Source organism: Columba livia, chromosome 1 (assembly GCF_036013475.1).
Source record: "Columba livia isolate bColLiv1 breed racing homer chromosome 1, bColLiv1.pat.W.v2, whole genome shotgun sequence".
Classification (NCBI taxonomy): domain Eukaryota; kingdom Metazoa; phylum Chordata; class Aves; order Columbiformes; family Columbidae; genus Columba; species Columba livia.
The window spans coordinates 52413495-52428395 of NC_088602.1; the positions used below are offsets into that span (position 1 = coordinate 52413495).

Here is a 14901-nt window from a genome sequence, read left to right on the forward strand (position 1 = left end):
AATGAAACTATACATAAAATATACAAAGTCGTCTATATAACGTTATATATTCAGTTGTACAGTGAAACCATGGATTGAAATGTAGCTTTCATTGCAATACTTATGCTCAGTGCTGTGAAAACCAAGATGACATAAACAAGCTGCCTCAAGGACAAGAGAATCTAAATGGGTGATTTATCTTTTCTCCCTAGAGGTTGTCAAGTCATTCTGTAAGCCCCAAATAGGTTTGTAAGTCTCCTGAAACTTCATGCTTATCAGGTAATATTAGGAAAAATGTTTTAATAACGTTGTCTGATTATAGAGGTATTTGGATAGGTAGCTCAGAATACCTCTCCACATGTTTTTGCAAATAAATGAAAGCTCTCTTTATCTAGATTCAAAGCAAACTTCAAGCTGTTTCACTATGTGTACAGGATCTAGGTGGGATGGAGTCAATTTTCTTCCCAGCAGCCTTCAAGGAGCTCTGTTTTAGATTTGTGACTAAAACAGTGATAATAACACACCAACGTTTTAGTTATTGCTGAACAGTGCTTGTACAACATAAAGTTATTATTCCCTTCTAATTCTGTCCCAACAGTGAGCAACAGAGAGGGGGTGAGCAAGAGGCTGGGAGTGAACACAGTCATGAAAGCCAACCCAAAGTGACCGAAAGAATATTCAATATCATAGAAAATCATGTTCAACAATAAAATTGGGGAGACAGTCTTCCCAACGCAGCTGTTGCATTGACCTGTTTGTGGGAGGAGGTCAGTGACTACATTTGAATTGGTTGGGGTGTTTTGTTTTGCTTTGTTTTTCCTTTTTGTGTGTTTTCTCCTTCCCCCTCTTCCTAGCCAAAGTGAGTCTTGAGGGGTTTTAGATAATGACAAATTTGACTGGAATGTGCTAGACTGAATTTACAGTTTTTGTAATTGTTTATCTGGTACTTGGCAGGTAGTTTTTGCTGTCGCTTGTCACAATGTTGACTTGTTTACTTTCAATACTGTTTCCTTTGTTCCTTCATCTGCTCCGTGATGTGCTCACTCTCTTGCTGTACATCAGACTCTAATGAGACTGGTTTCAGTTTTTCTGTCCTGTTGTGTGTCACTTTGCCTGGGAGAGCTATGACAAAAACAGTGTCCTTTAACTTGATCTACTATTTAGGCCTGCATTACTGCTGTCCCAGTACTTGGGAAGCCAAATTGTGGAAATAGATAGCAATTGCACTTTTCTCCTCTTTTCCTCTGGAAGCCAATTAGTGGGAGAAACTAAGCATGGCACCTTCCCCTTCTTCTCCTCTGGAACATATTTCCTGTCTTGTTGCAATCGTCCTTCTGTTTCTTGAATATCCCTGCATAACCACAACGCTCATATCAATGGGCTTCCTAAGTCTGGTTTTGTCTCTTCCTAAGGTTAACCAAACAGCTGGGAATGCCACATAGGGATATGCCCTGAGGCACCGAATTCATGAGTGGTAAGGTGTGTAGGAGAATTTAGGGAGGTGCTTAGAGTGCTTTTCACCTCCAATGATCTTGGGTTTCATGCCTGAACAGGTGTGTAATCCTGTCAAACCATACCCACACCAAAGAGATGCAGTTTCTAGCACTGTGTGGGGACATAACCTACACCTACCAGGTCTGTGTTCCACACCCTCAAATAGGCAAGAGGGTCTCTGGACCTGAGGACGTGGAAATTAGAACTGTGGCTAAACCAGAGACTCAAGCCTCAACTACAACACTGTCCTGTGGTCAAGAAGAAACAGTGGAAGAAGAGGTTGACTTGTTAGTAACTAATAGGTTCCTCTTGAGAGGGAGTATGAGGAAGAATCACAAGAGGCAGCCTCCTCTGCAGTCGAACAGCCACAGGAACAGAAGAGGGAAATCATAAATGAGTCAGAAACCCTATTCCTGAGAGAGCTTAAAGATATGGAGATTATAGTCATTAGTCAGGTGAGCAAATTATCACTTAATTGATCCAGTGTTTGGATACTGGGGCCCACAGTCAAAAATTAGAAGGGAGCCTAGAAGCTGGGATCCCTTACTAGGGACTAGGAAATTGACAAAGAGGCTGGAAGCAGGGCAACAATGTACAGCCTCTGGAGGCATCAACTGTTGTGTATGAAGGCAAGATATCTCCTCAAGGAAGATCTTGTAAACTTCCAACACAAGTAAACTACCATTGAGTAAGGTATTCAGTATCTGAGAGAATTAATTATAGCAGAGGTGATCTACAGACCAAATTTTTATCTATAAAAGATAAAACACAGTGTACACAGATAAAATACTATGTACAGCCTCTATATTTAAAAAGGTAAAATAGGCAACAACTAAATGGTTTATCTCATACTTAGGTGGACATCTAAAATAAGTCTTGATGGTGTACCTTGTTTTCGTATTCTGAGTGTCTTTCACAGAGACATTTTGAGAAAATGCTGGATACTGTAGATGTTGATACATACAATTTGTGGGATGTTTTGTCTTGGTGAAAGTCACTATGCAGATAAAATCTGTGTGCTTCGCCTCGAAGGTTGTATCAGCTGAAACCATTAGAAAGATCTATAAATTGCTACTTCACAAGCAATAGCATATGCTCAGTTACAGGAATCTGTGGGAATTAATGTGGATCAGGTGAGGAGGAAAAAATGTAGAAGGAAGGGAGGCCTCTGCATACATAGAGACTGAAAAGACATCAAGAAGAAAAAGGTCAGATAAAAAAGATGACAAAGTAAAAAGCTTCCCCTGAGGAACTAGTAAAAGGTGCTAAATGGTACTTAATTTAGGATTGAAAGGTATATGCTAAAGGACTACATGGACACAGTGGGCAGAAAATGTATTTGTTTAAAATCTTCCAATTTTAATGTTTTATACAATACACCTTACTTTTCTGAATTTTAAAGGTTTTTCCCCTTTTATTTTAATTCTGATGAAAGTTAGCTGTAAATGCTGAAAATCTTTAGGTGCTTTACTTCTCGTTTCAATGAAAGTGTCCATTTCATGCTGGCCAAAGTTCTTGTGTCATCCATTAAGAGTTTAACCTCACAAAGTTTTCTGACTACAGTGATGATAAGATTATTCAATTCATGAAAGTGCTACCCTGCTGTTAGACAAGCTGTGTGTAGGGAAACATAAAATAAACTTCTCATCAATTAATCTCAGGACAGAGTGCATTTGGGAGGCTGTGGAGGAGTTCAGATATACTGTTCAACACAAAATATATGCTACATCAAGCCAGGAGACCAAGTAAGAGGGAGGCTGACTCCCCAGAGCTGTAAAAGGAATGCTTAGCTTGGAAACTCAGAGCTGTGGTTCCTCTGAGCTGCCCATTCATTTTCCATTAGACAGTAATGCAGGTGTACTTCCATAGGCAGTTTCTAGCACTCATGAACATGAATTTCCCTTGTAGAGACAGGTACCATCAGTAATTCTGGATGTGGCTTAGTTTTCCAACCCTGTTTTTGTTTTCCTGTTTTGTTGTAAAAAATACCTTTGTTATTGGATTTTTTTTTTAATCTCAATGTTGTTAGAGGCTGACCAGACTTTTTAGTTAAGAAGCTGAGAGTCATGAGTCATAGGCCTGTTTCTTCCATCCAGTTTGCACATCAGGTATTTTTATTGTGAAATATAGCAAAATTTTTTGATCAATTGAACAACAAAATATGAGGATTCAGCCCTCATAAGAATAGTTGAAGATGATGGAAAAAAAACAATGTCAAGGTTTGGGAAAACTTAAAACTTGAGTATTGTGTTGTCAGTATTAGCAAACTGGCTGGCAATGAGACTGGTTTTCTTGTCACTGCTATTCTGTGTATCTGCATATTATAATTTGTTGCAGATTTTTCATTTCTTTAGGATCTCTTATATGAACAGTAACATTTTCTATAAAATATTTTTCTGTGAAAATAATGCATTTCTTCAATAATGAAATGTGTCAAGTATAAACATAGAATGGAAGAAAATAAAAAAAAAAGAAAATAAAACTAGAAGTTATATGTTCTGTGTCAGAAACAAGACATGGTCTGGTAAAATTTAAACTAAGAAGAGCACAGAGTAGAGTTACGTTGGCTTCTGTGCATAGTCTGACTTCATGTATTCAGCTCATGCATAGAAATGAACCAACGCAGCTGGGAGCCACTGCCTGGAAATAGCCTCTTATCAGAAACCTGGCATAAGTAGATACAATGTCACGAGCAAGGAATATGTGTTGTCCATTTTAATGACAATGACTTGTGTAGTAGTAAGAGCATCTGCTGTCTTGTTGCTTATTCAGGTGATTTAGCACATTAATGTGGACTAAATTTCATTGGACTGAAAAGGGATTGTTAGAGTATTTCTCAGTGGTGAAAATGCTGTTATTTTACACTGTCTTTAAGATGCGGTCAGTCCTCTGTTGCTATTAAAATTGACAACACCCTTTCAGATCTTAAAGAGATACATATTTATTGAAATCATGTTTCTAAAATCTATAGTAAGATCATTTATCACACAGCTCCTTTATTTCATAAGCAAGCACAGGCCTTTTGTTCAGCTTGATTCTCATCAAAGATGTTGTCTGCTTGGCAAGGAAAGAACTGAAGGAGATGTGGAAAGAAGGTAAGTTATAGTTTAAAAAAGAAATTCTGATAGTATTATTTGACTAATGAGAATCCAGTAATACTGCCACTTCTGACAGCTTCTAATCAAACTTAGTTAAAGCAATCAAACAAAACAATTGTTTATAAATGTTGGTGACTGCTAGGTTACATGATTAAAGGTTGATTTCTACCAGTACAAAGGAGCACAGAGGAACGATGGAGTTTTGGGGAACCCAAATAACCCTGTCAGAGATACAAGCCCTTGCTCTGGCCTTCCCAGGGCTGACACTGGAGACTCTCAGTCCCATGGACAGGGGAAAACACCCATCATCTTGAGCCAGCGCCAGCAAGGGAGGGTCTCCAGATCACATTCAAATCTGAGGGGAGGTTTACTCATTTACGATGTGTAGATGAAGAACCAGAGGCAAAGAAAGGGGCAAACAAATGGGACTTGGGAGGAATCAGTATGGGAAAGCAGAGGGATAAGAAGCCAAAAAGGAGCAGTCTTTTAGAATCCCTCAGGCGCTTATTGCTGATATTATTTGCATACCTGCACAATTCTCATTTTTTTAGCCATTTCTGGGGGCTTTGATGTATCCACAAACCATATAAACGAAATATATTTCTTGTTACTCATTGAGTAATTTAGTTTACCAATTACTTTTATTTGTGTGACTAACCTCATAACTGATTGATTGGATTCTTTGCTAGGTGGTGGACAAATTAATTTTCTACATCAAATGAGTTTTGGTTTTTTGGGTATTTTTTATTTATTTTTTTTCCCAGGTACTGAAATGTCTCTAAACATTCTTAGTGTTTTCAAAATAAAAGATCTAGAATAAATGAATATTTATATTTCATGCAGTCTCCAGAAACAAGCCAGAAAACAATAAATACTTGAAAAACAAAGTAAATAAACAAACAGGAAAAAAGGGCACAGCACCCACTTTATAATTCATGTGTATATTTTTCACATCCCTTTTTCCTGAGGAAGCTCCTAGAAGATGGGATAAAAAGCAATGCAGAAACAGGTGAGATAAGCCTGAAGAACTGGTTCTATGAATCTCTGCTGTTTAGTCCTATATCTTTCCTAATGCTGTCTGGGACTATTTCCTTCACTCCAATACAAACAATTAGCTCTTAGTTTTACAAAGATTTGCCTTGTACATTCAAACTCTTTGTTTTCCCTTTAGTACCAGTTTTTAAAGTAATTCAGTGATAGGACTCTATTTCTGAGATTTTTTTAGGAAGCGTGCGTCTTCAAAAAAAAAGAAAAATTTTTTCAATAACGACTCAGAGTTCACCTTTGTTCCTAGCTCATACAAAAGAAGAGTATAAAGATTTTCTTTTTTTTCATCTTCAGCCTAACAAGGGAAAGAACTAAATGAAGTGAAAGGAAAGAAACACATAAAGATTCAAGAAGAGGCTATAAGAACATAGCTTAGTTGCCCTCTTCAAATACAGGTGTCTCTTTTAAAGAAAAATGGCATTATCCTACCATAGAAGAAATGGGAGTGGCAGGAGGAGGAATAATTTGAATAAATACAATGAGCAGAACCGTTCTAATTTCACCTCTCTTTAGATCTTGTGAGGACAGTTGCAGCTGACAGGCAATCATAGACTATACCTGTCTCTGCTTTACTCTTAGAGAAGTATTTTAGGCAGGTTCATGGCAAGGTAGTAGCATTTCTTCCTGCTCTACTTAACTGTATTACATTACTATGTCTGTCAGCAAATTCACTTTTGCTTTAGACTCACATTAAGGGCAGGCGGTTAGACTATTTATAGCACAGATTTTGGTAAACTCAACTTTTTTAGTGACTAAGAGTAAAAAATTAATTAAGCTAGATACTATATTAATGGAGGAAAGTTCACATTAACTTATGCCAGTTAACAACTACTGTTGTGTCTAGGGTTGCAGATAACTTGTTATATACTCTATGTTTGGATTTATTTCATTTTTATTTGTCTGTTTGTTTTGAAGACACTAAGTGCATTATACTAAAACTGCTTCCTAGTCTTATTCTGTATGGCCAACTAAGCTATGCATCAGAGTTGTAATTCTACTGTATATACATAGATAAAAGTAGGAAATTATTTGATTTGTGTTGGTAATAACAATGTCTGGGTACCTTTAACAAGAAAATGGAATCGGTGTGCTTAAAACTGATGGAACGGGAATAAAACATTATTTCCTGCAGCAAACTCTATTATTAAAGGACAGAAGATAAATACATCTTGCAAACCTATTCAGAAGCAAGCCACTTGAAGGGATGAAAGGTTGAAAAACTAAAATAGTAAGTGCCTGTAGTTTTTTACTTCCTAGCTTAACACTTGCAAGATGCAAGATGATATAGAGAAAGGAATTTGTACAACTGTGGAAGTCGAAACATGTTATGAGAGACATTCATTTTGCAGATCACTGGCCAACATAAATTGCTGACTGTAGGCCATGTTTAGATGAAAGTTCGGTAAGTTGAACAGAAAGTGGAACTGCACATAAAACTAATATCACAAAGCTTAGGAATAACACATGACATTTCCTGACAACCAAAAAGAAAAAAAAAAAGAATGATTAGAATTAGAATTTCAGGAACAAAAGTAAGAGTGTAGAAATTACATTTACAGAAAGAGATCACAAACCATTACATTCTATTAAATATTCATTAATATACACTAATACAAAACTTATCTTACAGTCTCAGCAGCTGATATGGTGAGGTTTTTAAACTAAAGAAAACAAGCTGTGGATAAGGAGATAACAACAAGGCCAGAAGCTTTTTTCAGAAAAACAAAACAAAACAAACAAACAAAAAAACAAACAAAACTCTTTTTGCATATAGTTAATGAGTAAGTGTCCTGGTTTTGTTAAAAACAAAACCGGTTCTCTTTTAGTGATTTTTCTTTCGGCTAAGGTCTTTTAGGTGGCTGTACTTTTCTGGGTTTTAGCCTGTATATTTTTCCTAGGATTCTGTATTCAGTGCTGATAAGAGACCAACGGAATGCTGAAGAAGCTCATGTTTAGATTTATTACTATGATAGCTACAAAAGACTGATAAGTTTTCCCACGTTCCGTTGTGAGAGGGGCATGTTTGAGGAGGGGTGGATGGAACAGGTGACTGGAACAGAACAACGGAAGTATTCCATCCCATAATTGTCATACCCCCTATATAAGAGGGTGATCACAAGGGTCACGCTCTCTTTGACCGTGGCCGGCATCTGGAGAGGACCCTGCCTGTCTGCCTGTGATCTAGAGGCCTCAGGCCCTGCATCCTGCAACCAGGTTTCTGTTTGCTGTGAAGTCCCGCCCATGACTTCCGGGGGACTGAGCTGCAGCTGCTGGAGCCACCAGCTCTGCACACCCAGCTCCGCTGATGCTGGAGTGACACCAACTCCACATCGAGCATTTGAGATTGGTTTTGTATATTTTGTATATTGTCTATTTGTATATTTGTATATTCTCTATTTATAGTAGCATTAGTAAACACCCTTAAAACTCTCCAACTTGAAGTCTAAGTCTCTCTTCCTTTCCCCTTATCTTTCTTATCATCTTTCCAATCTAAAGGAAGGGGTGGTGGGAGATAAAGGGGTTAACAGGGAGCGTCTGCCACAGTTTATTTCCCCCTTGCCTTAAACCATAACAGTAAGAGAGAAAAAGATTCAGCTTTTCAGTAAGGTTTTATCTCAGAGAACAAGCAATCAGTATTGGGGCCAATATTATTCAATATATTAATTAACGATTTAAACGAGGGAATAGAGTGTACTATCAGCAAGTTTGCTGATGACACTAAGCTGGGAGGAGTGGCTGACATGCCAGAAGGCTGTGCTGCCATCCAGCGGGACCTGGACAGGCTGGAGAGTTGGGTGGAGAATAACCTGATGAAACTTAACAAGGGAAAGTGCAGAGTCCTGCATCTCAGCAGGAACAACCCCAGGTTCCAGTATAGGTTGGGAAATTACATATTAGAGAGCAGTGTAGGGGAAAGGGACCTGGGGGTCCTGCTGGACAAGAGGATGACCATGAGCCAGCACTGTGCCCTTGTGGCCAGGAAGGCCAATGGCATCCTGCGGTGTATTACAAGGGGGGTGGTTAGTAGATTGAGAGAGGTTCTCCTTCCCCTCTAGTCTGCCGTGGTGAGACCACATCTGGAATATTGTGTCCAGTTCTGGGCCACTCAGTTCCAGAAGGACAGGGAACTGCTGGAGAGGGTCCAGCATAGGGCAACGAAGATGATTAAGGGAGTGGAGCACCTTCCTTATGAAGAAAGGCTGAGAGAGCTGGGTCTCTTTAGTTTGGAGAAGAAGAGACTGAGGGGTGACCTTATTAATGTTTATAAATATATAAAGGGTGAGTGCCATGAGGATGGAGCCAGGCTCTTCTCAGTGGCAAACAATGATAGGACAAGGGGTAATGAGATCAAGCTGGAACACAAGAGGTTCCGCTTAAATTTGAGAAGAAAATTCTTCTTAGTGAGGGTGCCAGAGCACTGGAACAGGCTGCCCAGGGGAGCTGTGTAGTCTCCTTCTCTGGAGACATTCAAAACCCACCTGGACATGTTCTTGTGTGACCTCACCTTGTCATTCTTGCTCCAGTAGTGGGATTGGACTAGATGATCTTTTGAGGTCCCTTCCAATCCCAAACATACTGTGATACTGTGATAATCCAAATGGAATGAAGTTTTCTTGACTAGAAATATATTTTCAATGTGTTCAAATAAAATTTCACACTTAACAAACAAAAACAGTTGTTGTTGCTCTTTTGTTGTTGTTGGGAATCCTTCTTCTTTTTTTTTTTTTTTTTTTTTAATATATATATGTATATATATATCAAAGAAATTACTTGGAAAAGGTAACGTCTTGAGTTTTTTGGAAGGGGGAGCAAAGGGACCAGGGTCCTGGCAGTTTCTCTTTCAGAGTTTTTTTAAGATTAGATATCAAGAGACATTTGTTAACAGTGATGCTGTCTAATTATGAAGCAATTATATTAAATTTTTTGTTCAGACACTTTGATGACATATCTTCACAAGAAAATATATTTTCTGTGTTTAGAACCATAGCTTTACATGTAATGTTCTTATTACAGAACTTAAAAGAAGAACCCCAAGAGACCGTTTGTGTCTTCATCAGAAAGTACACTTACACCCCCACTGTTATTGGCTTAATATCTTTCTCAGTGATATGAAATCTTTGTTACTTATCCTCCATTATTATAAACAATTTTACTTATTTAATGATAACAGTAGTTATGTAAAGAATGATTTACATTAACATAATTGCATCAAGATAATATTAATTTTGTTTGTTTGATTGATATTTGGTATAATCACCACATTCTTTCTTGATAAGTATCCAAAAATCACTAGTTTATCAAACTATAAAATACCATAGGAAAAGAGAAATTAGTATGTCAATGCTCTACTTTTTCTGCTATTTACGTCCTCTGCGTAATTTGGTCTGTTTCTAGTTCTGTTCCTAGGAAATTAGTGCCAGTAAGTTGCTCATCATAAGTATCTAAATGTCATCCCATAGAATGCTTTTAGAATATTCACTTATATATCTAGTTTTATAGTTGATCTCTTGCCGTCTCAATATAGGCCAAGTGCAATTCTTTTTCCAAATTTTATTGATGATAGTGGAGTTGAACTAGACTCCAGTAGTCTGAATCCTAATTATAGTGAAGGCAGATCTGAAATTCAGTCACTATAGATTCTCATACTGTTGCAAATTTAACTGTTTATCTCTGTTTAATTATATGTGTGACTTTGTAATATGTTGTGCTCAGGAGTATTATAGAATTATAAATATTTTCTATCATTATCTCAGGAGGGATCTTATCAATGTACATTTATACCTGAAGTGAGGATACTAAGAGAACAGAGTCATGCTCCTTTCAGTGGTGTCCAGTGACAAGACAAGAAGCAATGGGCACAAACTGAAACACAGGAGGTTCCATCAGGAAACACTTTTTTATTGTGAAGATGACTGAGCACTGGCACAGGGTTTCCAGAATGGTTGCGAAGTGTCCCTCCCTGGAGTTATTTGAAAATCATCTGGGCATGGTTCTGGACATTGTGTTCTAGATCACCCTGCCTGAGGGGTGGTGGTGGTCAAGATGACCTCCAGAGGTCCCTTCCAACATCAATCATTCCATTCTTTCATTTTGTTACCAGAAGTTAATCAGCCTAAACTATGTTTGCAATTGTATGTGTGTCAAATAATCTTATAGTGTAATAAAAAAATAGAACCACGTGTTCATTTATAATAGAAAAGAGGGATGGATTGTGGAAATCTTTGGAAATCTTAAAGACATCTTTGCCAGTATAGTTTCTCTTGCTCAAATGTCATTATATGTGTTCATTCAGAGATGTTTTATCATTCCTAAAATACGTGTATCTTAAAAACAATTCTGTCTCTCAGTCTAGTTAGATGTGAGTATTGGTGTGGAAGGAAATAAGTCAGCCACGAGGGTTAAAAAAAAAAATCCTAGAATCTAACAACATCCTGGGATCAGTCCAAGACCTGGAAAGTCATCCAAATACCATGCTATTGACATCTAAAGTCCTTGTAACAGCTCCATTTTTTTGTGGTTCTCAGCCACACAAATATTTTGATAGATGGTCTTTACCAATTGTTTTTAAGATTTTTCGTGGATTTAAAATAAATTTTGTTACAAATCAGTAAGGCAGAGAAATGGACTGATGAAATAAGAGCATGGTACTTTTTTGTATTCAACTACTGACTGAACATTGGCTACATTTTGAATGTGATGTTTGTGAATAAAAAATTATTCATTAGGAATATATCAAAATCTGATTGAGGTCAGTATTTGAAAGAGTACTACAAAATATGTAAGATTAGCTTGCTAGGATCATCTAGAAAGTCTGGAATTTATGACAGTAGCTGGAAGAATAACAAAAACAAACAAACAAACAAACACAAAGATTTAATTTGCTGGGTTGGTTTGTTTTTTTTCTCTTGAGTTCTTTTCTGATTTGCAGTAACAGACCACATTACATACAATTTTGTATTTCAATTTCCACAATTACAGTTAAGAAGGACCCTATCTGTTTTACACATACACAATTGCTTCACACAGTGGCTGCATGAAATAGTGTTTTCTGATTCCAGCAAAAATATGCACCACTTCTCTACCCTTCCCTGCAATCTTAAACCAGATGTTGTTTGTCCAGGTTTGTAAGGCTCTTGCATTTGACTAGATTCTACTTCTTTTTTTCTGATCTCCTGATATTACAGCTCTTGTATGGATCTAATAAACTCCTGAATTTTAAAGCACTTTAAAACATCATTAGTCAGACACATAATTATCTGGGTGAAAAAAAAAAAAAGGAAATTACATGAGCAACAGGTGTAACAATCACTTCTAAATGTACTAAAAAACTACTCTGGGTCATTATTGAACTCTGTAAGGACCTGAATCACTTCTTGACTAGTTCAGTTTATGAATCTGTGCTTCAAGATCAAAAGAGGAGCTGGTAAGAGAGACACTAGGGGCAGTCCTCAAGTTCAGTTTTCAACTAGGACAGGAGGTCAGATAAAAAATCATAAAAGTTTCCCATTATAGTCAGATATTCTTTCTGTTCTGTTTTGGTTTCTCTTCTGTATGTACATAGTGTAGAATTTTTTGTTTTAATTTTAATTTCTCCTTTCCTTCAGAGTTTAGTTCCATTCCAGCTGGAACCAGAAAACAAGCAGCTGACTCAAGTTATAAGTACATATTTGAATCCAGAGATCTTAATCCAGAGTTATAAATATCAAACATAAAATTTGAGTATATTTGGATCAACTCTCTTGTTTTGATTTTCAAAGGTTACTGATCAAAAATTACTCTGCTGGTTTACCATATATTTAGGAAGAGAAGTTTCTTTTTGTCAACAAAACTGAACTTTCTGTGTTATTCTGGTCTGCATAATATGATGGAGTGTTGCCCTATAGCTGAATAGAAACAGATGTATATGGAGAAAATAACAAAAACAGACACAGATGGTCTATCGCATGTATAACTTCTTAATTTATCCCTCTTTGTGTGATACAATTATCCTGGCAAGTAGGCTGTATTCATCCCCTTCTCACAGATTCTGCCAGTTCCTGCAGGGATACTTTTCTGCATCATGCTGCAAACAGTCAGGGTAGCACACAAGGATTTCTCACTCTCATCGCACCCTCTCTAGGACCCTTACATATCCATTTTGCCTTCCATTTGTTCATTTGTTTCATTTTGAGTAACTGTGATTACAATGGAAGTAACAATTTTTTTCAGTGAATTATTTAATCAGAATATTGATTTGGTTTTCCTTTTTAAGAAAAAAAAAAACAACACGAAACAAATCCTTATCCCATTTTCTATGTTATTTGCAATGACAGGATACTCTTTTCCACAGGATAATGTGGTTTTAACTTTATATTCAGAATTCATATTTACCTCATTAAATTTGTATAAACTCAACCTAATCTCAGCAATGTTGGGTTTACTCTGAGCTTTGCATAGTTGATATTAAATCAGGATTTGGTTTGAATAGCAAGCTGCTCCATGTTTCTCCATCAATTTATAAAGGTGATTTCCTATCATATAATTAAAGATATCTTTAAACCTGTGGAAATTATAAGTATAGGAATGCAAGCAGTGAAATAAAAGGTATTAATGAGTGTATTAATTTGGTTCCTGTGGCAGGTGGCTATTTTTTTACTTTCATTCTCTTTTTCTATTACAATAAAAAATACACTTATAATATGCCATTTTCTATTTTCACTCCATAGAAATCACTGCAGAAAAAATATGGGGCTTGTGTCAATATTAAGAAGCTGTTCTGATTTCTGGTGGTGATAAAATGTATGGCAGAGAGCTGTTAGCTCCTGATGATTTATCACGAGCCCTTTCAGCTAGTAATATTAGTGTTCTGTACTTGTTAAATTAGAAGTGAAACCATTTTGATATGATTAACTATATTTGGCTGTTATTGCTGTTAAGAAATATTTGGAGGAAATTTGCTTAACTATCCAGCTTAAAATGGTCAATGTATCTTGATGTGTATGTTAAGTCTGTTTTAGCATCAAGGCAAAGAAAATAGAGTTGTGCTCTAATGAATTTCTGTCCTGAGAAACTGGAGAACCAGGACTCAAGTCCTGGCCATACAACAGTTTATTTCACAATTTAGGCTGGAGAAAGCTTTAGATTAATGAGGCGTGGTATTATGACAGCTATTTCTTATGATAGTGGCAGTGATTTTTTTCCTAGGCATTTTCTAAATTGTGTTTTCTATATGTTACTTCTCTGTTCAATGAATGAGGGAATTACTTCAACAAGGGACAAAAAACATTCAGATTTTCTGCTCCTGTTATTGCTGTCCTTCAGACCTTCTGTGTGACTGTGTCATGGAGGCACCCGGTAGGTTAATTTAAGGGACAACAAGGTCCAAAACAACCTTTATTAAACCGATGAGAAACAGGGTTTTAGCACTCCAAAAGTGACTTAAATAAAGGTTCGGATATCAGTTGAGGAAAATTATTGAGGCAGCAACCACTGATACAACAGGTGGTCCACAGTGTGCATGCACGTGGCTTCACCCAAAAATGCCGGAGCCGTCCCTGAGTCCCGGAGAAATACACACTTGCCTAAACATGGTGCAGGATTATTTTTAAAGAGATACACGCACTCGTAGTGAGTATGGGAAGTGTACACTCGCGATTCTGCGAGGGTAAATTTATAATACACCCGCAATCCTGCGAGAGTTAATTTACTTACACGTGCAAGTGTGCACGGAATCCTACACGTGCTTATGTGGAAGCACGGGAGGAAAATACACTCGCGATTGTGCGAGGAAATAATTTAAAGTATGCGTGCAAATGTGCACGGAAAGTTATACGTGCATATGTGCACGAAAAGTATAAATATACTCGCAGTCCTGCGAGAAGTTTTACTTACACACGTGGCGGCAAGGCAAGCGGAGTCCCCATCCCGGGGAGGGGGGCTCTCAGCGGCAGCATCTTGCTCGTGCTCCGAGAGACCCGTGACAATGGGCGGAGTCTCGACGAGAGTCCCGTTTTTATACTGGCTGATCAGATCTGACTGTAGGCATTCTGGGAGCTTCTCTGCACCCCTACACTGTCTGTGGGTGCCCCTGAAGCTTCCAAACATCCCCCACACTGGGCGCGGCTCCACTCCCTTTCTCCTAATGGCCCTGGCCCAGGGTGCTCTGGGGCCAAACAAAAGAAGCTGTTAGCCTCAAGTAGCAGAGAAAGAGGGAGATTTGCCCACTCCTTCCATACTGAAGGAGGGAGGGGGAGAGAGGGAGGGGGTTGCATTCTGCCACAGACTGCTTTCATTGAAACAGAGG

The 14901-nt window shown here is 37.7% G+C and overlaps 1 long non-coding RNA gene across 1 annotated transcript in view; it reads right to left on the minus strand.

The window, feature by feature from the left end:
- The window catches only part of LOC110361086 (uncharacterized), a 29678-nt gene extending 14984 nt beyond the window's left edge, over positions 1-14694 (minus strand). The window contains exon 1 of the long non-coding RNA XR_002417422.2: positions 14490-14694. This is a non-coding gene — a long non-coding RNA (uncharacterized LOC110361086). The remainder of the gene's footprint in view (positions 1-14489) is intronic.
- Positions 14695-14901: the final 207 nt, after the last annotated feature.